This window comes from Doryrhamphus excisus, chromosome 11 (assembly GCF_030265055.1).
Source record: "Doryrhamphus excisus isolate RoL2022-K1 chromosome 11, RoL_Dexc_1.0, whole genome shotgun sequence".
NCBI lineage: Eukaryota > Metazoa > Chordata > Actinopteri > Syngnathiformes > Syngnathidae > Doryrhamphus > Doryrhamphus excisus.
In genome coordinates this window covers 1,280,533-1,305,344 of record NC_080476.1, presented here as the reverse complement: position 1 = coordinate 1,305,344, position 24,812 = coordinate 1,280,533, and the positions used below count along the sequence as shown (strand labels likewise).

The window sequence follows — 24,812 nt, the reverse complement described above, 5'->3', positions numbered from 1 at the left end:
AGTGCTGTGCAAGAGAGGAGCGCAAACATGAATAAACAGTGACACTGACGCATCCAGAGAACGTCCCTGGGTGGGCTCGGACCACCAGCCTCCCGGTTAACAGCCGAGCGCGCTGACCGATTGCGCCACAGAGACTCACACCCTGCCAACTTCTGTTCAGTTGAAGCCATACTAACGCATGCTATGCTTCCAGCATGCCCTTTGTTTTGGATGTGACTCGCACCTTCTGGTGTAACAATCGAGGCATTGCAAACCAGGACACCAGCTTTACTCTTTGATGAACGCAAAGTATTTTTGGGTACAATCCAGGGGTCTTGTGCTCTCACGGAAATGGCTCTGTCCTTTTTCAACATGAGTTGAGACGAAATGTATTAAAATAGACAGACTGCATTGGTCATTCAATCATAATTTCTCAGTTTGCCAATTTCAGACTGCATGACAAAGAATCAAGTCAAACTCCATCGACAGGATGGACAGGGGACAACAAAGCAGGGAAGATAAGGGATAGGGAGGAGAGGGGAAAGATGCGACCGCCTTTGTTGAGAGCCAGAGAAGAAGCTCTCCTCTCTGCAAGGTCAAGTACAGTATGCCAGAAGATTTGACCTTGTGAGTTGTCCTCATTCAACAAAGGCCTGGATAGCTCAGTTGGTAGAGCATCAGACTTTTAATCTGAGGGTCCAGGGTTCAAGTCCCTGTTCAGGTGGGTGAGGGGAGGCCCCTTCCCTGAAATGTTAAACCTACTTCCTTTATCCTCCTTCTGTGGTCAAGTACAGTATGCCAGAAGATTTCTGCTCCTTCTTCCTCGACACCGAGATGACCGTGCACGCAAGGAATAACTTGTTTAAGTAAACCTTTTCGACCTAGCACCTTTGCGATCTTCCAGGACTGTGGATAAACGCCATTGTCAATAATTAAATTGAAGATATGGCATATCGGCTCCTGAATCAACTTTGCTGCCGCCCTCAGTAACCTACCATCCAAATTATCAATACCACATGGCTTATCGCTTTTAATGGAATGCAACAGTTTTCCTACCTCATCTACACTTATCCTCTTAAATTGAAAACTACACAGTTTATCCTACATAATATTGTTCTTTATAATAGAATCTGACAGTCTACCATCAACATCTATCATCTGATCTCTAATCAAATTTATTTTATTAATAAAAAGATATTGGTGCTCCCAGTCAGGTAACTGACATTTGGACAGGTTTTGAGTGGAGATGGGATTTGTCTTGGTCCTCGGTCGAACGGTTAGGGTCATTCATAAGCGCTATCTGCCAACTGCTGTCATTCTGAAGCGACTGACGACAGAAATACGAATAAAACCCGTCAATAAATGATAGACTTGAGTTTCTGGTAAGTACTACACAACAAGTTAAGGTGCTACTGGAGAAGGGAGTGAGGACTGGGTTTAGGGTTAGACCAATACTGTATTTGGCATAGAAATTGGGGCTCAGATTAGTGTTTGGTACTTGGGAACAATAAATCAAGGACTGGGTTTCTTCACTATTACATGACAAGAGACTAGTCGAGAGAACGTAGCCAGGATTAGGTTTGGGGTATTTGTCTGATGCTGAGGGACAGATCCTGGACTCATTTTCGATCCCAACATCTCTTCTACAAAAAAGCATTTGACTTCTTGGAGAATGTGGGCATCGATCCCGCTCCCTCTCGCATGCAAAGCGAGCGCTCTACCATTTGAGCTAATTCCCCTGCCAGCTCTGTGTTGACAGAGAAGGTTCAGTCTCATAACTATTTTGCTTCCTTTGCTGGAGTACGTCAATTCCGCAGCTGACCGAGTTTCTCGGGGAACACAAGGAGCGAGAGGTTCAGTCATCACTGGGAACTTTGGAAGTGTAGTCACCTTAAGTCAGGTCTGCTTTGGTGAACTTCAGAGGCATCATGACCAGTCTGCATCAAAACATTATCTGAAATCCTGTGGCAGGTTTCTGGCATTGATTCTTAATTCAGTTGCCATCCCTGATAGATGGTAATGGTAATGGTAATCATGACCGTGTGGCAGGCGAGTCTCTTTGCTTGTCTGACGTATGTGTCGCATCCTGATTGGCTGGCAGCAAATGTCAACAACACGCGCGCGGCCACCGCTTGGCAAGTGAGAATTCTACCACTGAACCACCAATGCCACGTGGGGACACACTGTAAGAGAAAAATAATCAACTGTCATTCAACTGGCGCTGAATGACAACACATCACAATGTCATACTCTTTGGATTCAAGCACCTTCTGGCGTAATGGGATCCACAACAATCATGTCAGCTGTGGATGCAACGTCAATTCGTTCTTGAAGGGCAAGTGACAAAAAGAAGTACATGGTTCAGAAATCAGCTGACAAAGTTTCACTGACCAAGCACCCAGGCACTGCTGGGATTTGAACCCAGGATCTCCTGTTTACTAGACAGGCACTTTGACCAGCTTAGCCACAGTGCCAGCAGTGCATCTGTCACCAACACAAAAACAGTTCGCCAATGGGGAAAAATGTTCATACAATGGAGGAAGTCCAAAGTCCAACACATGTGTGAATTGAGAGTCCCTGGGTGGGCTCGAACCACCAACCTCTCAGTTAACAGCCAAACGTGCTGACCAATTGCGCGACAGAGACTACAACAGCATGACTGCAGTAAGGTTTCACTAAGCGCTGTCCACCTTAACTCTCGGGTGGTCCGGTCTGTTACGTTTCAGGTGTTATTCTGAATACTGTCCTTTCGCAGGAAAAGAGCCTTTGTACTTTTTCAACATGAGCTCTAAAGAAAGGTATAAGCTGAGATATACTGCATTGGCCGGGAATCGGACCCGGGCCTCCCGCTTGGCAAGCGAGAATTCTACCACTGAACCACCAATGCCACGTTGGGAAACACTGTCGGAGAAACAAATTAAATTGTCGAGTGGATGTGCCTCTGCAAAGTGACAAAACATCACAACACACGCACGGGATGCCAGGGGAGGCCGAGTGCTAACAGAGCTGAGCGAGAGGGCATAAGAAAAAAAATAGTGACCTTGTGGTGGTTACCCGGTAGCACCAAGGATATGGTGCACGTCTGATGCGTAATGCATGCCAGGTGATGTTCATCTAGCGAGCAGACATTCTTGTGGGGGACAAGCTCAACAGTAGGAATGTTAAGAGAACTGACCAGTCCGCTATCAATGTAGTTCTCGTCCGCCCCAAAGTCAATTAATGCTGTGGTAGAAGAAGCTTCCCCCGCCCAGGATATCGTACCTTCCACCTGAAGTCGGCCCACCAAAGCGGATGACGCAGCTGGTGTGGTTGGAGGGGGCAGTGCCAGCAGCTGGGGAATATCCCTGGTGGAGGAAGAGCGTTGGCGTGCTGGGCGAACTGGACAGCGGGAAATTGTATGTAGGACTCCCACAGTACAGGCACAGCCACAGGCGTAGCCGGTGACTCCTCTCCGCTGACGAAAGGCGACTGGCTCCCAGTTGGATGGGGACGACACTCCCGACGTCGTCAGACGGCACTCCGCCGCTGGAGCAGGGAGGGAGGAGTGGTGCCGGAAGAGCCCCGGGAAGTGGGATTTGGAGCTGACGTGTGGGTCGGAGCGGCTCTGCCCGATACGCGTTTCGTAGCGCCTTGTCATTCCAGCAGCTTTCTGCCGCTATCCCGGTTAGCTCAGTTGGTCAGCGTGTGGTGCTAATAACGCCAAGGTCATGAGTTCAACCCCCCTTACTGGCCACTCTTTTTTATTTGCTCCAGGAACAACAAAACGGCGACAACCCACTGGCCCCCATATCCAACATCACACCACCCACCTGTGAAACACCCTCGACAAGGCCGCTGAAAACAGCATGTCAAAAGCAGAGTGGCAACAAACCTCTCGGCCACCGAGACTGCAAGAAGCAGATCAATGGGGACAGTGGACCCCGTTATCCTCTACCCAAAATTTAGAACACCAGTTTAGAGAATGCGGACCGTGAAAGGACAACACCCCGGCCCTCATAACCAACAGTACTCCACCACAAGGTAAACAGCATGGCGGCAACAAATGCCCAACACAAATGACCTAAGCGTCACAGACAGGATTCGAACCTGTGCGGGGAAACCCCATTGGATTTCGAGTCCAACGCCTTAACCTCTCGTCCACCGTGACTGCTTGGAAAAGACCAATGGGGGATTGTTGAAGGGATTGTCCTGTTGCCCTTGTATTTTGTGGGCAAAAAGGAGGCGTTTGCAAGTGGACCTCAGACCCTATCACTGGTCACCTGAACAGGGACTTGAATCCCGGACACTCAGATCAAAAGTCCAATGTTCAGGTGACTGGCTCAAACTTTGTCTTGTCTGACCACCCTTTTGTCCAGAAGATATTTGGCTAAAGTGGTCTGTTTTCTTAAACCTGCAAATGTCCAAATACACGACGCTATTTGTAGGGAGCCTTGACACAGAGTTTGCCAATTGGGAACCACACAAGTGCTGTGCAAGAGAGGAGCGCAAACATGAATAAACAGTGACACTGACGCATCCAGAGAACGTCCCTGGGTGGGCTCGAACCACCAGCCTCCCGGTTAACAGCCGAGCGCGCTGACCGATTGCGCCACAGAGACTCACACCCTGCCAACTTCTGTTCAGTTGAAGCCATACTAACGCATGCTATGCTTCCAGCATGCCCTTTGTTTTGGATGTGACTCGCACCTTCTGGTGTAACAATCGAGGCATTGCAAACCAGGACACCAGCTTTACTCTTTGATGAACGCAAAGTATTTTTGGGTACAATCCAGGGGTCTTGTGCTCTCACGGAAATGGCTCTGTCCTTTTTCAACATGAGTTGAGACGAAATGTATTAAAATAGACAGACTGCATTGGTCATTCAATCATAATTTCTCAGTTTGCCAATTTCAGACTGCATGACAAAGAATCAAGTCAAACTCCATCGACAGGATGGACAGGGGACAACAAAGCAGGGAAGATAAGGGATAGGGAGGAGAGGGGAAAGATGCGACCGCCTTTGTTGAGAGCCAGAGAAGAAGCTCTCCTCTCTGCAAGGTCAAGTACAGTATGCCAGAAGATTTGACCTTGTGAGTTGTCCTCATTCAACAAAGGCCTGGATAGCTCAGTTGGTAGAGCATCAGACTTTTAATCTGAGGGTCCAGGGTTCAAGTCCCTGTTCAGGTGGGTGAGGGGAGGCCCCGTCCCTGAAATGTTAAACCTACTTCCTTTATCCTCCTTCTGTGGTCAAGTACAGTATGCCGGAAGATTTCTGCTCCTTCTTCCTCAACACCGAGATGACCGTGCACGCAAGGAATAACTTGTTTAAGTAAACCTTTTCGACCTAGCACCTTTGCGATCTTCCAGGACTGTGGATAAACGCCATTGTCAATAATTAAATTGAAGATATGGCATATCGGCTTCTGAATCAACTTTGCTGCCGCCCTCAGTAACCTACCATCCAAATTATCAATACCACATGGCTTATCGCTTTTAATGGAATGCAACAGTTTTCCTACCTCATCTACACTTATCCTCTTAAATTGAAAACTACACAGTTTATCCTACATAATATTGTTCTTTATAATAGAATCTGACAGTCTACCATCAACATCTATCATCTGATCTCTAATCAAATTTATTTTATTAATAAAAAGATATTGGTGCTCCCAGTCAGGTAACTGACATTTGGACAGGTTTTGAGTGGAGATGGGATTTGTCTTGGTCCTCGGTCGAACGGTTAGGGTCATTCATAAGCGCTATCTGCCAACTGCTGTCATTCTGAAGCGACTGACGACAGAAATACGAATAAAACCCGTCAATAAATGATAGACTTGAGTTTCTGGTAAGTACTACACAACAAGTTAAGGTGCTACTGGAGAAGGGAGTGAGGACTGGGTTTAGGGTTAGACCAATACTGTATTTGGCATAGAAATTGGGGCTCAGATTAGTGTTTGGTACTTGGGAACAATAAATCAAGGACTGGGTTTCTTCACTATTACATGACAAGAGACTAGTCGAGAGAACGTAGCCAGGATTAGGTTTGGGGTATTTGTCTGATGCTGAGGGACAGATCCTGGACTCATTTTCGATCCCAACATCTCTTCTACAAAAAAGCATTTGACTTCTTGGAGAATGTGGGCATCGATCCCGCTCCCTCTCGCATGCAAAGCGAGCGCTCTACCATTTGAGCTAATTCCCCTGCCAGCTCTGTGTTGACAGAGAAGGTTCAGTCTCATAACTATTTTGCTTCCTTTGCTGGAGTACGTCAATTCCGCAGCTGACCGAGTTTCTCGGGGAACACAAGGAGCGAGAGGTTCAGTCATCACTGGGAACTTTGGAAGTGTAGTCACCTTAAGTCAGGTCTGCTTTGGTGAACTTCAGAGGCATCATGACCAGTCTGCATCAAAACATTATCTGAAATCCTGTGGCAGGTTTCTGGCATTGATTCTTAATTCAGTTGCCATCCCTGATAGATGGTAATGGTAATGGTAATCATGACCGTGTGGCAGGCGAGTCTCTTTGCTTGTCTGACGTATGTGTCGCATCCTGATTGGCTGGCAGCAAATGTCAACAACACGCGCGCGGCCACCGCTTGGCAAGTGAGAATTCTACCACTGAACCACCAATGCCACGTGGGGACACACTGTAAGAGAAAAATAATCAACTGTCATTCAACTGGCGCTGAATGACAACACATCACAATGTCATACTCTCTGGATTCAAGCACCTTCTGGCGTAATGGGATCCACAACAATCATGTCAGCTGTGGATGCAACGTCAATTCGTTCTTGAAGGGCAAGTGACAAAAAGAAGTACATGGTTCAGAAATCAGCTGACAAAGTTTCACTGACCAAGCACCCAGGCACTGCTGGGATTTGAACCCAGGATCTCCTGTTTACTAGACAGGCACTTTGACCAGCTTAGCCACAGTGCCAGCAGTGCATCTGTCACCAACACAAAAACAGTTCGCCAATGGGGAAAAATGTTCATACAATGGAGGAAGTCCAAAGTCCAACACATGTGTGAATTGAGAGTCCCTGGGTGGGCTCGAACCACCAACCTCTCAGTTAACAGCCAAACGTGCTGACCAATTGCGCGACAGAGACTACAACAGCATGACTGCAGTAAGGTTTCACTAAGCGCTGTCCACCTTAACTCTCGGGTGGTCCGGTCTGTTACGTTTCAGGTGTTATTCTGAATACTGTCCTTTCGCAGGAAAAGAGCCTTTGTACTTTTTCAACATGAGCTCTAAAGAAAGGTATAAGCTGAGATATACTGCATTGGCCGGGAATCGGACCCGGGCCTCCCGCTTGGCAAGCGAGAATTCTACCACTGAACCACCAATGCCACGTTGGGAAACACTGTCGGAGAAACAAATTAAATTGTCGAGTGGATGTGCCTCTGCAAAGTGACAAAACATCACAACACACGCACGGGATGCCAGGGGAGGCCGAGTGCTAACAGAGCTGAGCGAGAGGGCATAAGAAAAAAAATAGTGACCTTGTGGTGGTTACCCGGTAGCACCAAGGATATGGTGCACGTCTGATGCGTAATGCATGCCAGGTGATGTTCATCTAGCGAGCAGACATTCTTGTGGGGGACAAGCTCAACAGTAGGAATGTTAAGAGAACTGACCAGTCCGCTATCAATGTAGTTCTCGTCCGCCCCAGAGTCAATTAATGCTGTGGTAGAAGAAGCTTCCCCCGCCCAGGATATCGTACCTTCCACCTGAAGTCGGCCCACCAAAGCGGATGACGCAGCTGGTGTGGTTGGAGGGGGCAGTGCCAGCAGCTGGGGAATATCCCTGGTGGAGGAAGAGCGTTGGCGTGCTGGGCGAACTGGACAGCGGGAAATTGTATGTAGGACTCCCACAGTACAGGCACAGCCACAGGCGTAGCCGGTGACTCCTCTCCGCTGACGAAAGGCGACTGGCTCCCAGTTGGATGGGGACGACACTCCCGACGTCGTCAGACGGCACTCCGCCGCTGGAGCAGGGAGGGAGGAGTGGTGCCGGAAGAGCCCCGGGAAGTGGGATTTGGAGCTGACGTGTGGGTCGGAGCGGCTCTGCCCGATACGCGTTTCGTAGCGCCTTGTCATTCCAGCAGCTTTCTGCCGCTATCCCGGTTAGCTCAGTTGGTCAGCGTGTGGTGCTAATAACGCCAAGGTCATGAGTTCAACCCCCCTTACTGGCCACTCTTTTTTATTTGCTCCAGGAACAACAAAACGGCGACAACCCACTGGCCCCCATATCCAACATCACACCACCCACCTGTGAAACACCCTCGACAAGGCCGCTGAAAACAGCATGTCAAAAGCAGAGTGGCAACAAACCTCTCGGCCACCGAGACTGCAAGAAGCAGATCAATGGGGACAGTGGACCCCGTTATCCTCTACCCAAAATTTAGAACACCAGTTTAGAGAATGCGGACCGTGAAAGGACAACACCCCGGCCCTCATAACCAACAGTACTCCACCACAAGGTAAACAGCATGGCGGCAACAAATGCCCAACCCAAATGACCTAAGCGTCACAGACAGGATTCGAACCTGTGCGGGGAAACCCCATTGGATTTCGAGTCCAACGCCTTAACCTCTCGTCCACCGTGACTGCTTGGAAAAGACCAATGGGGGATTGTTGAAGGGATTGTCCTGTTGCCCTTGTATTTTGTGGGCAAAAAGGAGGCGTTTGCAAGTGGACCTCAGACCCTATCACTGGTCACCTGAACAGGGACTTGAATCCCGGACACTCAGATCAAAAGTCTAATGTTCAGGTGACTGGCTCAAACTTTGTCTTGTCTGACCACCCTTTTGTCCAGAAGATATTTGGCTAAAGTGGTCTGTTTTCTTAAACCTGCAAATGTCCAAATACACAACGCTATTTGTAGGGAGCCTTGACACAGAGTTTGCCAATTGGGAACCACACAAGTGCTGTGCAAGAGAGGAGCGCAAACATGAATAAACAGTGACACTGACGCATCCAGAGAACGTCCCTGGGTGGGCTCGAACCACCAGCCTCCCGGTTAACAGCCGAGCGCGCTGACCGATTGCGCCACAGAGACTCACACCCTGCCAACTTCTGTTCAGTTGAAGCCATACTAACGCATGCTATGCTTCCAGCATGCCCTTTGTTTTGGATGTGACTCGCACCTTCTGGTGTAACAATCGAGGCATTGCAAACCAGGACACCAGCTTTACTCTTTGATGAACGCAAAGTATTTTTGGGTACAATCCAGGGGTCTTGTGCTCTCACGGAAATGGCTCTGTCCTTTTTCAACATGAGTTGAGACGAAATGTATTAAAATAGACAGACTGCATTGGTCATTCAATCATAATTTCTCAGTTTGCCAATTTCAGACTGCATGACAAAGAATCAAGTCAAACTCCATCGACAGGATGGACAGGGGACAACAAAGCAGGGAAGATAAGGGATAGGGAGGAGAGGGGAAAGATGCGACCGCCTTTGTTGAGAGCCAGAGAAGAAGCTCTCCTCTCTGCAAGGTCAAGTACAGTATGCCAGAAGATTTGACCTTGTGAGTTGTCCTCATTCAACAAAGGCCTGGATAGCTCAGTTGGTAGAGCATCAGACTTTTAATCTGAGGGTCCAGGGTTCAAGTCCCTGTTCAGGTGGGTGAGGGGAGGCCCCGTCCCTGAAATGTTAAACCTACTTCCTTTATCCTCCTTCTGTGGTCAAGTACAGTATGCCAGAAGATTTCTGCTCCTTCTTCCTCAACACCGAGATGACCGTGCACGCAAGGAATAACTTGTTTAAGTAAACCTTTTCGACCTAGCACCTTTGCGATCTTCCAGGACTGTGGATAAACGCCATTGTCAATAATTAAATTGAAGATATGGCATATCGGCTTCTGAATCAACTTTGCTGCCGCCCTCAGTAACCTACCATCCAAATTATCAATACCACATGGCTTATCGCTTTTAATGGAATGCAACAGTTTTCCTACCTCATCTACACTTATCCTCTTAAATTGAAAACTACACAGTTTATCCTACATAATATTGTTCTTTATAATAGAATCTGACAGTCTACCATCAACATCTATCATCTGATCTCTAATCAAATTTATTTTATTAATAAAAAGATATTGGTGCTCCCAGTCAGGTAACTGACATTTGGACAGGTTTTGAGTGGAGATGGGATTTGTCTTGGTCCTCGGTCGAACGGTTAGGGTCATTCATAAGCGCTATCTGCCAACTGCTGTCATTCTGAAGCGACTGACGACAGAAATACGAATAAAACCCGTCAATAAATGATAGACTTGAGTTTCTGGTAAGTACTACACAACAAGTTAAGGTGCTACTGGAGAAGGGAGTGAGGACTGGGTTTAGGGTTAGACCAATACTGTATTTGGCATAGAAATTGGGGCTCAGATTAGTGTTTGGTACTTGGGAACAATAAATCAAGGACTGGGTTTCTTCACTATTACATGACAAGAGACTAGTCGAGAGAACGTAGCCAGGATTAGGTTTGGGGTATTTGTCTGATGCTGAGGGACAGATCCTGGACTCATTTTCGATCCCAACATCTCTTCTACAAAAAAGCATTTGACTTCTTGGAGAATGTGGGCATCGATCCCGCTCCCTCTCGCATGCAAAGCGAGCGCTCTACCATTTGAGCTAATTCCCCTGCCAGCTCTGTGTTGACAGAGAAGGTTCAGTCTCATAACTATTTTGCTTCCTTTGCTGGAGTACGTCAATTCCGCAGCTGACCGAGTTTCTCGGGGAACACAAGGAGCGAGAGGTTCAGTCATCACTGGGAACTTTGGAAGTGTAGTCACCTTAAGTCAGGTCTGCTTTGGTGAACTTCAGAGGCATCATGACCAGTCTGCATCAAAACATTATCTGAAATCCTGTGGCAGGTTTCTGGCATTGATTCTTAATTCAGTTGCCATCCCTGATAGATGGTAATGGTAATGGTAATCATGACCGTGTGGCAGGCGAGTCTCTTTGCTTGTCTGACGTATGTGTCGCATCCTGATTGGCTGGCAGCAAATGTCAACAACACGCGCGCGGCCACCGCTTGGCAAGTGAGAATTCTACCACTGAACCACCAATGCCACGTGGGGACACACTGTAAGAGAAAAATAATCAACTGTCATTCAACTGGCGCTGAATGACAACACATCACAATGTCATACTCTTTGGATTCAAGCACCTTCTGGCGTAATGGGATCCACAACAATCATGTCAGCTGTGGATGCAACGTCAATTCGTTCTTGAAGGGCAAGTGACAAAAAGAAGTACATGGTTCAGAAATCAGCTGACAAAGTTTCACTGACCAAGCACCCAGGCACTGCTGGGATTTGAACCCAGGATCTCCTGTTTACTAGACAGGCACTTTGACCAGCTTAGCCACAGTGCCAGCAGTGCATCTGTCACCAACACAAAAACAGTTCGCCAATGGGGAAAAATGTTCATACAATGGAGGAAGTCCAAAGTCCAACACATGTGTGAATTGAGAGTCCCTGGGTGGGCTCGAACCACCAACCTCTCAGTTAACAGCCAAACGTGCTGACCAATTGCGCGACAGAGACTACAACAGCATGACTGCAGTAAGGTTTCACTAAGCGCTGTCCACCTTAACTCTCGGGTGGTCCGGTCTGTTACGTTTCAGGTGTTATTCTGAATACTGTCCTTTCGCAGGAAAAGAGCCTTTGTACTTTTTCAACATGAGCTCTAAAGAAAGGTATAAGCTGAGATATACTGCATTGGCCGGGAATCGGACCCGGGCCTCCCGCTTGGCAAGCGAGAATTCTACCACTGAACCACCAATGCCACGTTGGGAAACACTGTCGGAGAAACAAATTAAATTGTCGAGTGGATGTGCCTCTGCAAAGTGACAAAACATCACAACACACGCACGGGATGCCAGGGGAGGCCGAGTGCTAACAGAGCTGAGCGAGAGGGCATAAGAAAAAAAATAGTGACCTTGTGGTGGTTACCCGGTAGCACCAAGGATATGGTGCACGTCTGATGCGTAATGCATGCCAGGTGATGTTCATCTAGCGAGCAGACATTCTTGTGGGGGACAAGCTCAACAGTAGGAATGTTAAGAGAACTGACCAGTCCGCTATCAATGTAGTTCTCGTCCGCCCCAGAGTCAATTAATGCTGTGGTAGAAGAAGCTTCCCCCGCCCAGGATATCGTACCTTCCACCTGAAGTCGGCCCACCAAAGCGGATGACGCAGCTGGTGTGGTTGGAGGGGGCAGTGCCAGCAGCTGGGGAATATCCCTGGTGGAGGAAGAGCGTTGGCGTGCTGGGCGAACTGGACAGCGGGAAATTGTATGTAGGACTCCCACAGTACAGGCACAGCCACAGGCGTAGCCGGTGACTCCTCTCCGCTGACGAAAGGCGACTGGCTCCCAGTTGGATGGGGACGACACTCCCGACGTCGTCAGACGGCACTCCGCCGCTGGAGCAGGGAGGGAGGAGTGGTGCCGGAAGAGCCCCGGGAAGTGGGATTTGGAGCTGACGTGTGGGTCGGAGCGGCTCTGCCCGATACGCGTTTCGTAGCGCCTTGTCATTCCAGCAGCTTTCTGCCGCTGTCCCGGTTAGCTCAGTTGGTCAGCGTGTGGTGCTAATAACGCCAAGGTCATGAGTTCAACCCCCCTTACTGGCCACTCTTTTTTATTTGCTCCAGGAACAACAAAACGGCGACAACCCACTGGCCCCCATATCCAACATCACACCACCCACCTGTGAAACACCCTCGACAAGGCCGCTGAAAACAGCATGTCAAAAGCAGAGTGGCAACAAACCTCTCGGCCACCGAGACTGCAAGAAGCAGATCAATGGGGACAGTGGACCCCGTTATCCTCTACCCAAAATTTAGAACACCAGTTTAGAGAATGCGGACCGTGAAAGGACAACACCCCGGCCCTCATAACCAACAGTACTCCACCACAAGGTAAACAGCATGGCGGCAACAAATGCCCAACCCAAATGACCTAAGCGTCACAGACAGGATTCGAACCTGTGCGGGGAAACCCCATTGGATTTCGAGTCCAACGCCTTAACCTCTCGTCCACCGTGACTGCTTGGAAAAGACCAATGGGGGATTGTTGAAGGGATTGTCCTGTTGCCCTTGTATTTTGTGGGCAAAAAGGAGGCGTTTGCAAGTGGACTTCAGACCCTATCACTGGTCACCTGAACAGGGACTTGAATCCCGGACACTCAGATCAAAAGTCTAATGTTCAGGTGACTGGCTCAAACTTTGTCTTGTCTGACCACCCTTTTGTCCAGAAGATATTTGGCTAAAGTGGTCTGTTTTCTTAAACCTGCAAATGTCCAAATACACGACGCTATTTGTAGGGAGCCTTGACACAGAGTTTGCCAATTGGGAACCACACAAGTGCTGTGCAAGAGAGGAGCGCAAACATGAATAAACAGTGACACTGACGCATCCAGAGAACGTCCCTGGGTGGGCTCGAACCACCAGCCTCCCGGTTAACAGCCGAGCGCGCTGACCGATTGCGCCACAGAGACTCACACCCTGCCAACTTCTGTTCAGTTGAAGCCATACTAACGCATGCTATGCTTCCAGCATGCCCTTTGTTTTGGATGTGACTCGCACCTTCTGGTGTAACAATCGAGGCATTGCAAACCAGGACACCAGCTTTACTCTTTGATGAACGCAAAGTATTTTTGGGTACAATCCAGGGGTCTTGTGCTCTCACGGAAATGGCTCTGTCCTTTTTCAACATGAGTTGAGACGAAATGTATTAAAATAGACAGACTGCATTGGTCATTCAATCATAATTTCTCAGTTTGCCAATTTCAGACTGCATGACAAAGAATCAAGTCAAACTCCATCGACAGGATGGACAGGGGACAACAAAGCAGGGAAGATAAGGGATAGGGAGGAGAGGGGAAAGATGCGACCGCCTTTGTTGAGAGCCAGAGAAGAAGCTCTCCTCTCTGCAAGGTCAAGTACAGTATGCCAGAAGATTTGACCTTGTGAGTTGTCCTCATTCAACAAAGGCCTGGATAGCTCAGTTGGTAGAGCATCAGACTTTTAATCTGAGGGTCCAGGGTTCAAGTCCCTGTTCAGGTGGGTGAGGGGAGGCCCCGTCCCTGAAATGTTAAACCTACTTCCTTTATCCTCCTTCTGTGGTCAAGTACAGTATGCCAGAAGATTTCTGCTCCTTTTTCCTCAACACCGAGATGACCGTGCACGCAAGGAATAACTTGTTTAAGTAAACCTTTTCGACCTAGCACCTTTGCGATCTTCCAGGACTGTGGATAAACGCCATTGTCAATAATTAAATTGAAGATATGGCATATCGGCTTCTGAATCAACTTTGCTGCCGCCCTCAGTAACCTACCATCCAAATTATCAATACCACATGGCTTATCGCTTTTAATGGAATGCAACAGTTTTCCTACCTCATCTACACTTATCCTCTTAAATTGAAAACTACACAGTTTATCCTACATAATATTGTTCTTTATAATAGAATCTGACAGTCTACCATCAACATCTATCATCTGATCTCTAATCAAATTTATTTTATTAATAAAAAGATATTGGTGCTCCCAGTCAGGTAACTGACATTTGGACAGGTTTTGAGTGGAGATGGGATTTGTCTTGGTCCTCGGTCGAACGGTTAGGGTCATTCATAAGCGCTATCTGCCAACTGCTGTCATTCTGAAGCGACTGACGACAGAAATACGAATAAAACCCGTCAATAAATGATAGACTTGAGTTTCTGGTAAGTACTACACAACAAGTTAAGGTGCTACTGGAGAAGGGAGTGAGGACTGGGTTTAGGGTTAGACCAATACTGTATTTGGCATAGAAATTGGGGCTCAGATTAGTGTTTGGTACTTGGGAACAATAAATCAAGGACTGGGTTTCTTCACTATTACATGACAAGAGACTAGTCGAGAGAACGTAGCCAGGATTAGGTTTGGGGTATTTGTCTGATGCTGAGGGACAGATCGTGGACTCATTTTCGATCCCAACATCTCTTCTACAAAAAAGCATTTGACTTCTTGGAGAATGTGGGCATCGATCCCGCTCCCTCTCGCATGCAAAGCGAGCGCTCTACCATTTGAGCTAATTCCCCTGCCAGCTCTGTGTTGACAGAGAAGGTTCAGTCTCATAACTATTTTGCTTCCTTTGCTGGAGTACGTCAATTCCGCAGCTGACCGAGTTTCTCGGGGAACACAAGGAGCGAGAGGTTCAGTCATCACTGGGAACTTTGGAAGTGTAGTCACCTTAAGTCAGGTCTGCTTTGGTGAACTTCAGAGGCATCATGACCAGTCTGCATCAAAACATTATCTGAAATCCTGTGGCAGGTTTCTGGCATTGATTCTTAATTCAGTTGCCATCCCTGATAGATGGTAATGGTAATGGTAATCATGCCCGTGTGGCAGGCGAGTCTCTTTGCTTGTCTGACGTATGTGTCGCATCCTGATTGGCTGGCAGCAAATGTCAACAACACGCGTGCGGCCACCGCTTGGCAAGTGAGAATTCTACCACTGAACCACCAATGCCACGTGGGGACACACTGTAAGAGAAAAATAATCAACTGTCATTCAACTGGCGCTGAATGACAACACATCACAATGTCATACTCTTTGGATTCAAGCACCTTCTGGCGTAATGGGATCCACAACAATCATGTCAGCTGTGGATGCAACGTCAATTCGTTCTTGAAGGGCAAGTGACAAAAAGAAGTACATGGTTCAGAAATCAGCTGCCAAAGTTTCACTGACCAAGCACCCAGGCACTGCTGGGATTTGAACCCAGGATCTCCTGTTTACTAGACAGGCACTTTGACCAGCTTAGCCACAGTGCCAGCAGTGCATCTGTCACCAACACAAAAACAGTTCGCCAATGGGGAAAAATGTTCATACAATGGAGGAAGTCCAAAGTCCAACACATGTGTGAATTGAGAGTCCCTGGGTGGGCTCGAACCACCAACCTCTCAGTTAACAGCCAAACGTGCTGACCAATTGCGCGACAGAGACTACAACAGCATGACTGCAGTAAGGTTTCACTAAGCGCTGTCCACCTTAACTCTCGGGTGGTCCGGTCTGTTACGTTTCAGGTGTTATTCTGAATACTGTCCTTTCGCAGGAAAAGAGCCTTTGTACTTTTTCAACATGAGCTCTAAAGAAAGGTATAAGCTGAGATATACTGCATTGGCCGGGAATCGGACCCGGGCCTCCCGCTTGGCAAGCGAGAATTCTACCACTGAACCACCAATGCCACGTTGGGAAACACTGTCGGAGAAACAAATTAAATTGTCGAGTGGATGTGCCTCTGCAAAGTGACAAAACATCACAACACACGCACGGGATGCCAGGGGAGGCCGAGTACTAACAGAGCTGAGCGAGAGGGCATAAGAAAAAAAATAGTGACCTTGTGGTGGTTACCCGGTAGCACCAAGGATATGGTGCACGTCTGATGCGTAATGCATGCCAGGTGATGTTCATCTAGCGAGCAGACATTCTTGTGGGGGACAAGCTCAACAGAGGGAATGTTAAGAGAACTGACCAGTCCGCTATCAATGTAGTTCTCGTCCGCCCCAGAGTCAATTAATGCTGTGGTAGAAGAAGCTTCCCCCGCCCAGGATATCGTACCTTCCACCTGAAGTCGGCCCACCAAAGCGGATGACGCAGCTGGTGTGGTTGGAGGGGGCAGTGCCAGCAGCTGGGGAATATCCCTGGTGGAGGAAGAGCGTTGGCGTGCTGGGCGAACTGGACAGCGGGAAATTGTATGTAGGACTCCCACAGTACAGGCACAGCCACAGGCGTAGCCGGTGACTCCTCTCCGCTGACGAAAGGCGACTGGCTCCCAGTTGGATGGGGACGACACTCCCGACGTCGTCAGACGGCACTCCGCCGCTGGAGCAGGGAGGGAGGAGTGGTGCCGGAAGAGCCCCGGGAAGTGGGATTTGGAGCTGACGTGTGGGTCGGAGCGGCTCTGCCCGATACGCGTTTCGTAGCGCCTTGTCATTCCAGCAGCTTTCTGCCGCTATCCCGGTTAGCTCAGTTGGTCAGCGTGTGGTGCTAATAACGCCAAGGTCATGAGTTCAACCACCCTTTCTGGCCACTCTTTTTTATTTGCTCCAGGAACAACAAAACGGCGACAACCCACTGGCCCCCATATCCAACATCACACCACCCACCTGTGAAACACCCTCGACAAGGCCGCTGAAAACAGCATGTCAAAAGCAGAGTGGCAACAAACCTCTCGGCCACCGAGACTGCAAGAAGCAGATCAATGGGGACAGTGGACCCCGTTATCCTCTACCCAAAATTTAGAACACCAGTTTAGAGAATGCGGACCGTGAAAGGACAACACCCCGGCCCTCATAACCAACAGTACTCCACCACAAGGTAAACAGCATGGCGGCAACAAATGCCCAACCCAAATGACCTAAGCGTCACAGACAGGATTCGAACCTGTGCGGGGAAACCCCATTGGATTTCGAGACCAACGCCTTAACCTCTCGGCCACCGTGACTGCTTGGAAAAGACCAATGGGGGATTGTTGAAGGGATTGTCCTGTTGCCCTTGTATTTTGTGGGCAAAAAGGAGGCGTTTGCAAGTGGACCTCAGACCCTATCACTGGTCACCTGAACAGGGACTTGAATCCCGGACACTCAGATCAAAAGTCTAATGTTCAGGTGACTGGCTCAAACTTTGTCTTGTCTGACCACCCTTTTGTCCAGAAGATATTTGGCTAAAGTGGTCTGTTTTCTTAAACCTGCAAATGTCCAAATACACAACGCTATTTGTAGGGAGCCTTGACACAGAGTTTGCCAATTGGGAACCACACAAGTGCTGTGCAAGAGAGGAGCGCAAACATGAATAAACAGTGACACTGACGCATCCAGAGAACGTCCCTGGGTGGGCTCGAACCACCCAGGATATCGTACCTTCCACCTGAAGTCGGCCCACCAAAGCGGATGACGCAGCTGGTGTGGTTGGAGGGGGCAGTGCCAGCAGCTGGGGAATATCCCTGGTGGAGGAAGAGCGTTGGCGTGCTGGGCGAACTGGACAGCGGGAAATTGTATGTAGGACTCCCACAGTACAGGCACAGCCACAGGCGTAGCCGGTGACTCCTCTCCGCTGACGAAAGGCGACTGGCTCCCAGTTGGATGGGGACGACACTCCCGACGTCGTCAGACGGCACTCCGCCGCTGGAGCAGGGAGGGAGGAGTGGTGCCGGAAGAGCCCCGGGAAGTGGGATTTGGAGCTGACGTGTGGGTCGGAGCGGCTCTGCCCGATACGCGTTTCGTAGCGCCTTGTCATTCCAGCAGCTTTCTGCCGCTATCCCGGTTAGCTCAGTTGGTCAGCGTGTGGTGCTAATAACGCCAAGGTCATGAGTTCAACCCCCCTTTCTGGCCACTCTTTTTTATTTGCTCCAGGAACAACAAAACGGCGACAACCCACTGGCCCCCATATCCAACATCACACCACCCACCTGTGAAACACCCTCGACAAGGCCGCTGAAAACAGCATGTCAAAAGCAGAGTGGCAACAAACCTCTCGGCCACCGAGACTGCAAGAAGCAGATCAATGGGGACAGTGGACCCCGTTATCCTCTACCCAAAATTTAGAACACCAGTTTAGAGAATGCGGACCGTGAAAGGACAACACCCCGGCCCTCATAAACAACAGTACTCCACCACAAGGTAAACAGCATGGCGGCAACAAATGCCCAACCCAAATGACCTAAGCGTCACAGACAGGATTCGAACCTGTGCGGGGAAACCCCATTGGATTTCGAGTCCAACGCCTTAACCTCTCGGCCACCGTGACTGCTTGGAAAAGACCAATGGGGGATTGTTGAAGGGATTGTCCTGTTGCCCTTGTATTTTGTGGGCAAAAAGGAGGCGTTTGCAAGTGGACCTCAGACCCTATCACTGGTCACCTGAACAGGGACTTGAATCCCGGACACTCAGATCAAAAGTCTAATGTTCAGGTGACTGGCTCAAACTTTGTCTTGTCTGACCACCCTTTTGTCCAGAAGATATTTGGCTAAAGTGGTCTGTTTTCTTAAACCTGCAAATGTCCAAATACACAACGCTATTTGTAGGGAGCCTTGACACAGAGGGAACCACACAAGTGCTGTGCAAGAGAGGAGCGCAAACATGAATAAACAGTGACACTGACGCATCCAGAGAACGTCCCTGGGTGGGCTCGAACCACCAGCCTCCCGGTTAACAGCCGAGCGCGCTGACCGATTGCGCCACAGAGACTCACACCCTGCCAACTTCTGTTCAGTTGAAGCCATACTAACGCATGCTATGCTTCCAGCATGCCCTTTGTTTTGGATGTGACTCGCACCTTCTGGTGTAACAATCGAGGCATTGCAAACCAGGACACCAGCTTTACTCTTTGATGAACGCAAAGTATTTTTGGGTACAATCCAGGGGTCTTGTGCTCTCACGGAAATGGCTCTGTCCTTTTTCAACATGAGTTGAGACGAAATGTATTAAAATAGACAGACTGCATTGGTCATTCAATCATAATTTCTCAGTTTGCCAATTTCAGACTGCATGACAAAGAATCAAGTCAAACTCCATCGACAGGATGGACAGGGGACAACAAAGCAGGGAAGATAAGGGATAGGGAGGAGAGGGGAAAGATGTGACCGCCTTTGTTGAGAGCCAGAGAAGAAGCTCTCCTCTCTGCAAGGTCAAGTACAGTATGCCAGAAGATTTGACCTTGTGAGTTGTCCTCATTCAACAAAGGCCTGGATAGCTCAGTTGGTAGAGCATCAGACTTTTAATCTGAGGGTCCAGGGTTCAAGTCCCTGTTCAGGTGGGTGAGGGGAGGCCCCGTCCCTGAAATGTTAAACCTACTTCCTTTATCCTCCTTCTGTGGTCAAGTACAGTATGCCAGAAGATTTCTGCTCCTTCTTCCTCGACACCGAGATGACCGTGCACGCAAGGAATAACTTGTTTAAGTAAACCTTTTCGACCTAGCACCTTTGCGATCTTCCAGGACTGTGGATAAACGCCATTGTCAATAATTAAATTGAAGATATGGCATATCGGCTTCTGAATCAACTTTGCTGCCGCCCTCAGTAACCTACCATCCAAATTATCAATACCACATGGCTTATCGCTTTTAATGGAATGCAACAGTTTTCCTACCTCATCTACACTTATCCTCTTAAATTGAAAACTACACAGTTTATCCTACATAATATTGTTCTTTATAATAGAATCTGACAGTCTACCATCAACATCTATCATCTGATCTCTAATCAAATTTATTTTATTAATAAAAAGATATTGGTGCTCCCAGTCAGGTAACTGACATTTGGACAGGTTTTGAGTGGAGATGGGATTTGTCTTGGTCCTCGGTCGAACGGTTAGGGTCATTCATAAGCGCTATCTGCCAACTGCTGTCATTCTGAAGCGACTGACGACAGAAATACGAATAAAACCCGTCAATAAATGATAGACTTGAGTTTCTGGTAAGTACTACACAACAAGTTAAGGTGCTACTGGAGAAGGGAGTGAGGACTGGGTTTAGGGTTAGACCAATACTGTATTTGGCATAGAAATTGGGGCTCAGATTAGTGTTTGGTACTTGGGAACAATAAATCAAGGACTGGGTTTCTTCACTATTACATGACAAGAGACTAGTCGAGAGAACGTAGCCAGGATTAGGTTTGGGGTATTTGTCTGATGCTGAGGGACAGATCCTGGACTCATTTTCGATCCCAACATCTCTTCTACAAAAAAGCATTTGACTTCTTGGAGAATGTGGGCATCGATCCCGCTCCCTCTCGCATGCAAAGCGAGCGCTCTACCATTTGAGCTAATTCCCCTGCCAGCGCTGTGTTGACAGAGAAGGTTCAGTCTCATAACTATTTTGCTTCCTTTGCTGGAGTATGTCAATTCCGCAGCTGACCGAGTTTCTCGGGGAACACAAGGAGCGAGAGGTTCAGTCATCACTGGGAACTTTGGAAGTGTAGTCACCTTAAGTCAGGTCTGCTTTGGTGAACTTCAGAGGCATCATGACCAGTCTGCATCAAAACATTATCTGAAATCCTGTGGCAGGTTTCTGGCATTGATTCTTAATTCAGTTGCCATCCCTGATAGATGGTAATGGTAATGGTAATCATGCCCGTGTGGCAGGCGAGTCTCTTTGCTTGTCTGACGTATGTGTCGCATCCTGATTGGCTGGCAGCAAATGTCAACAACACGCGCGCGGCCACCGCTTGGCAAGTGAGAATTCTACCACTGAACCACCAATGCCACGTGGGGACACACTGTAAGAGAAAAATAATCAACTGTCATTCAACTGGCGCTGAATGACAACACATCACAATGTCATACTCTTTGGATTCAAGCACCTTCTGGCGTAATGGGATCCACAACAATCATGTCAGCTGTGGATGCAACGTCAATTCGTTCTTGAAGGGCAAGTGACAAAAAGAAGTACATGGTTCAGAAATCAGCTGCCAAAGTTTCACTGACCAAGCACCCAGGCACTGCTGGGATTTGAACCCAGGAACTCCTGTTTACTAGACAGGCACTTTGACCAGCTTAGCCACAGTGCCAGCAGTGCATCTGGCACCAACACAAAAACAGTTCGCCAATGGGGGAAAATGTTCATACAAGGGAGGGAGTCCAAAGTCCAACTGTTGGAATAAATGTACATACATATTTAGAAATGCTTGAGGCTTGCTCATATTATCCATTTGCTTTGCTAGTCACACGCACCACTTTATTCATATCTTTCTCACAATAACAGAAAACACCTGCTGGGCTGAATCATCTCTAACCAAGGTCACATAGTCACACACGCACCGCACACACATTTCACAGACCAGTCTCAACCGAATAGAATAGCTCCCCCACCCTTCAGGCGGTTGAGACATGTAGTGTAACCAGGGCCTTCCTTCAATAAAAAGGCAAGAGGGCAGGAGCTGCTTCAGAGTGAGGTGGCGAATTGTTACTGAACGGTTCCTGATCACTCTCCTTGCAAGTAAACCAACTTACGTCTTTGTGTCTTTCTTTACAGCATGGTGAATAATGTCTAGGGTTTAAACCTGACATTAACTTGGTCCTTCGAGCCGGATTCCAAGACACCTGACGATCCCAGCGGGCAAGCGAGATCCAGGCAAGACTGTGGCCACAGCATTAAGACCCTTTCCGGGACTGGTCCCTCTCTTGCGGGCTGGGATCCGAAGGTTGAAGGAGATCCAGAGACGCAGAGACTGTGAGTACAAATTTTGTTTAAAAGAATGAAAGTTAGAAGAAAAGTAAAATAGAGAAAAAGTATAAAAAGAAGAAGTACAAACCCTGCAGGTCAGACAGTTAAATTCCGTAGGTGGAGTAGACGCCCTTAGTTGAAACAGACTAGTTAAACTCTACACAGGACGGCGGAGTCCTCTGTGCTGAAAAATAGAAGTGTACCAAACCCTGACAATTCTAGACTCTATCAGGTAAACAAAGACCAGTTAAAGTCCACGCGAGGGCAGACTCGCCTATCAAAGTAGATAGTTAAATTCTGTGTGTGAGGGCAGACTCGCCTATCAAAGTAGATAGTTAAATTCTGTGAAGGACGGCGGAGTCCTCTGGCAAGGTGAACCGGTTAAAAAGTAACAGTGTGAACGTGTGATTGTGTGCGTAAGTGGAAATTGTATTACTACTCAGTGATACTGTTTCATACCAAAACTGTGGGACAAAAGTGGTGACGTGTTGTGGAAGCAGAGGCAAGACTTGTCCGCCCTCACCGGGGTAGAAGCTTGACAAGTACCACAATACGGTAATTCACACCACCCCATAGGAGACTACACCCAGTTATTAGAACTCCCTAGGAGTTGTCTTCATAACTTGGGTCTCTATTGATCAAAATGGGGAAGGGACAAAGTAAACAGGACAATAAATTAATCTGCGGGTTAAAAAATCGAGATTATTGTGTGGTAGTAAAACAACACCCAGACGCAATAAAATACTTACCGCAGTGGATCAAACGGTACGATTTCTATGGGAAACCTTCGGTCTCTGGAATAAAATAACTACAACAAAAAATAAGAAATAAAACCGACTCAAATGAGAAGAAAATGAAAAAGGAAGGGTATGAGATGACATGTACGTGGTTAAAAATGGCAGGCGTGAGAGAAGCAGGTGAAAGGCGAGCCAAACAGGAGAGACAGGAGAAGAAGAGGCAGGAGGAAGAGAGAGAAAAAGCAAGAGCAGCAAAGGCAACAGAGGCAAGGACAAGTGAGAAAGTAGACAAAGCAGTAATGTTTCACAGACAGGAGGACAATGAGTACGTACCACCAAGGTCAGGGCCGTAAGCTGAGGCAAGACAGATGTTAAAAGAAAACACTGAGAAAGTGGAGGAAAAGCCTCCCCAATATACACCTCCTCCCCCAACAGCGCCTTTTACAAGGTCACAAGGGAGTGTAGGAACATGGACAAAAACACTGGTAAAAGGAGCAGAAATGATGTTGTCACCAACACCTAAGATGGCTCCTTTGCCTCCAGACAATATAGACGTGTGCCCGCTTATCGAACTACCTAATCCAAGGGCAGGATATGACGGTGAAAAACCCATAGTACGAGTTTATAGGACCTGGACAACAGCTGATATTAAAAAGGCAGTCGAAGGAATCACTTCACCAAAAGAAGATATAACCACTTGCATTGAAGAGATGGAAAATCTCAGAAAGTCCTACCACCTCAATGGAATAGAGACTCAGCAAGTATGGATGACACTGTTAGGATCAGAATGGTATCACGTGCGTGGGAATTATACACCCGCACAGGAAGATGGAGTACCAGTTGGTCCAGACTCACGTGAACTTGAGTTCCAAGTGAGAGGACTACTCCAAAGAATTAACACGAACTTCCAAAAGAGAGCCAATTACAATGAAACCAGTAGATGCCAACAAAATGCAACAGAAACATTCAACGAATATCGAGCAAGACTGGAGCAAGTTTTCCGCTGTCACAGCGGCTTGACAGTCAACCACGAAGAAGGCAGCCCATACCAACAGCAGCTAAAAAATGCACTCCATGCGGGCAGTAAACCTGAAATAAAGAATTGGGTGAACAAACATTACATCAATCTGGGTGGAGGAACCCTAGATGAATACATAAACCATGCCTTACACGCAGAAAAAGTAACAAAGATAAAACAGGCAGACACATTTTATACACAAAAGGAAGGTAACGAAAGAAGGGTTATGCCAACTCGCCAAGATTTGGAGGAAAAGGTAAAGGAACAGGTAGACAGAATATACAAAACTATCCCAACAATGCTAGATGTTGGAATTGCGGTGAAGAAGGTCACTTCTCCCGTGATTGTGTCAAAGGCCAGTACAAAAGGAACCAAAAGCTATATTCAGCACGACTAGGCTTGTCTTAACAAATACAACCAGAACCAAATGATGAACCAGTAGTATAATTACAAGTACACCTAATAAAACTAAAATGCATATGAAGGAATAAAACCAGCAATAGAAGACTTGTTAGTCTTAGTAGAATACGATAACCCACCATGTAACATCCCTATTTTCCCAGTGAGAAAAAGTGCCACTCTCTGTGGGATGGAGAATGATACAGGACAAGCTGTAAATCAAGCTGTGGTGGCGAGAGCACCTTGTGTGCCTGACCCACACACATTGTTAAATTCTTTACCAACAGATGTCACATGGTTCACCGTAGTAGACATCAGGCATTCTTCTCCATTCAAATAGAGAAAGAAAGTTCAGGTTCACATTTACGTTTGCAGAAAGAATAAAAAACAAATAAATATATATATAATTTATTCACAAGCAATGATGGCCAGTATGTCCACGTTTGAACCCCCAAATGGAAGCCAGAAATTATTATATGTAGATGACATCC

At 47.7% G+C, this 24,812-nt stretch overlaps 24 non-coding genes across 24 annotated transcripts; 5 read left to right on the top strand and 19 right to left on the bottom strand.

Moving 5' to 3' along the window:
• Window positions 1–61: 61 nt before the first annotated feature.
• trnan-guu (transfer RNA asparagine (anticodon GUU)) lies at window positions 62–135 on the bottom strand. Its single transcript has one exon. It is a non-coding gene; the product is annotated as a tRNA-Asn (tRNA).
• A 495-nt stretch (window positions 136–630) lies between these two features.
• trnak-uuu (transfer RNA lysine (anticodon UUU)) lies at window positions 631–703 on the top strand. The gene has a single exon. It is a non-coding gene; the product is annotated as a tRNA-Lys (tRNA).
• Window positions 704–2,379: 1,676 nt separating this feature from the next.
• trnat-agu (transfer RNA threonine (anticodon AGU)) lies at window positions 2,380–2,453 on the bottom strand. Its single transcript has one exon. It is a non-coding gene; the product is annotated as a tRNA-Thr (tRNA).
• Window positions 2,454–2,795: 342 nt separating this feature from the next.
• On the bottom strand, window positions 2,796–2,866 carry trnag-gcc (transfer RNA glycine (anticodon GCC)). The gene has a single exon. It is a non-coding gene; the product is annotated as a tRNA-Gly (tRNA).
• Window positions 2,867–4,044: 1,178 nt separating this feature from the next.
• On the bottom strand, window positions 4,045–4,126 carry trnas-cga (transfer RNA serine (anticodon CGA)). The gene has a single exon. It is a non-coding gene; the product is annotated as a tRNA-Ser (tRNA).
• A 377-nt stretch (window positions 4,127–4,503) lies between these two features.
• On the bottom strand, window positions 4,504–4,577 carry trnan-guu (transfer RNA asparagine (anticodon GUU)). Its single transcript has one exon. It is a non-coding gene; the product is annotated as a tRNA-Asn (tRNA).
• Window positions 4,578–5,072: 495 nt separating this feature from the next.
• Window positions 5,073–5,145, top strand: trnak-uuu (transfer RNA lysine (anticodon UUU)). Its single transcript has one exon. It is a non-coding gene; the product is annotated as a tRNA-Lys (tRNA).
• Window positions 5,146–6,821: 1,676 nt separating this feature from the next.
• trnat-agu (transfer RNA threonine (anticodon AGU)) lies at window positions 6,822–6,895 on the bottom strand. Its single transcript has one exon. It is a non-coding gene; the product is annotated as a tRNA-Thr (tRNA).
• Window positions 6,896–7,237: 342 nt separating this feature from the next.
• On the bottom strand, window positions 7,238–7,308 carry trnag-gcc (transfer RNA glycine (anticodon GCC)). The gene has a single exon. It is a non-coding gene; the product is annotated as a tRNA-Gly (tRNA).
• A 1,178-nt stretch (window positions 7,309–8,486) lies between these two features.
• trnas-cga (transfer RNA serine (anticodon CGA)) lies at window positions 8,487–8,568 on the bottom strand. Its single transcript has one exon. It is a non-coding gene; the product is annotated as a tRNA-Ser (tRNA).
• Window positions 8,569–8,945: 377 nt separating this feature from the next.
• Window positions 8,946–9,019, bottom strand: trnan-guu (transfer RNA asparagine (anticodon GUU)). Its single transcript has one exon. It is a non-coding gene; the product is annotated as a tRNA-Asn (tRNA).
• A 495-nt stretch (window positions 9,020–9,514) lies between these two features.
• Window positions 9,515–9,587, top strand: trnak-uuu (transfer RNA lysine (anticodon UUU)). Its single transcript has one exon. It is a non-coding gene; the product is annotated as a tRNA-Lys (tRNA).
• Window positions 9,588–11,263: 1,676 nt separating this feature from the next.
• trnat-agu (transfer RNA threonine (anticodon AGU)) lies at window positions 11,264–11,337 on the bottom strand. Its single transcript has one exon. It is a non-coding gene; the product is annotated as a tRNA-Thr (tRNA).
• A 342-nt stretch (window positions 11,338–11,679) lies between these two features.
• On the bottom strand, window positions 11,680–11,750 carry trnag-gcc (transfer RNA glycine (anticodon GCC)). The gene has a single exon. It is a non-coding gene; the product is annotated as a tRNA-Gly (tRNA).
• Window positions 11,751–12,928: 1,178 nt separating this feature from the next.
• Window positions 12,929–13,010, bottom strand: trnas-cga (transfer RNA serine (anticodon CGA)). Its single transcript has one exon. It is a non-coding gene; the product is annotated as a tRNA-Ser (tRNA).
• A 377-nt stretch (window positions 13,011–13,387) lies between these two features.
• Window positions 13,388–13,461, bottom strand: trnan-guu (transfer RNA asparagine (anticodon GUU)). The gene has a single exon. It is a non-coding gene; the product is annotated as a tRNA-Asn (tRNA).
• Window positions 13,462–13,956: 495 nt separating this feature from the next.
• trnak-uuu (transfer RNA lysine (anticodon UUU)) lies at window positions 13,957–14,029 on the top strand. The gene has a single exon. It is a non-coding gene; the product is annotated as a tRNA-Lys (tRNA).
• A 1,676-nt stretch (window positions 14,030–15,705) lies between these two features.
• On the bottom strand, window positions 15,706–15,779 carry trnat-agu (transfer RNA threonine (anticodon AGU)). The gene has a single exon. It is a non-coding gene; the product is annotated as a tRNA-Thr (tRNA).
• Window positions 15,780–16,121: 342 nt separating this feature from the next.
• On the bottom strand, window positions 16,122–16,192 carry trnag-gcc (transfer RNA glycine (anticodon GCC)). The gene has a single exon. It is a non-coding gene; the product is annotated as a tRNA-Gly (tRNA).
• Window positions 16,193–17,370: 1,178 nt separating this feature from the next.
• On the bottom strand, window positions 17,371–17,452 carry trnas-cga (transfer RNA serine (anticodon CGA)). Its single transcript has one exon. It is a non-coding gene; the product is annotated as a tRNA-Ser (tRNA).
• A 1,219-nt stretch (window positions 17,453–18,671) lies between these two features.
• trnas-cga (transfer RNA serine (anticodon CGA)) lies at window positions 18,672–18,753 on the bottom strand. The gene has a single exon. It is a non-coding gene; the product is annotated as a tRNA-Ser (tRNA).
• Window positions 18,754–19,119: 366 nt separating this feature from the next.
• Window positions 19,120–19,193, bottom strand: trnan-guu (transfer RNA asparagine (anticodon GUU)). Its single transcript has one exon. It is a non-coding gene; the product is annotated as a tRNA-Asn (tRNA).
• Window positions 19,194–19,688: 495 nt separating this feature from the next.
• On the top strand, window positions 19,689–19,761 carry trnak-uuu (transfer RNA lysine (anticodon UUU)). The gene has a single exon. It is a non-coding gene; the product is annotated as a tRNA-Lys (tRNA).
• A 1,676-nt stretch (window positions 19,762–21,437) lies between these two features.
• Window positions 21,438–21,511, bottom strand: trnat-agu (transfer RNA threonine (anticodon AGU)). The gene has a single exon. It is a non-coding gene; the product is annotated as a tRNA-Thr (tRNA).
• Between the last annotated feature and the right edge of the window lie 3,301 nt (window positions 21,512–24,812).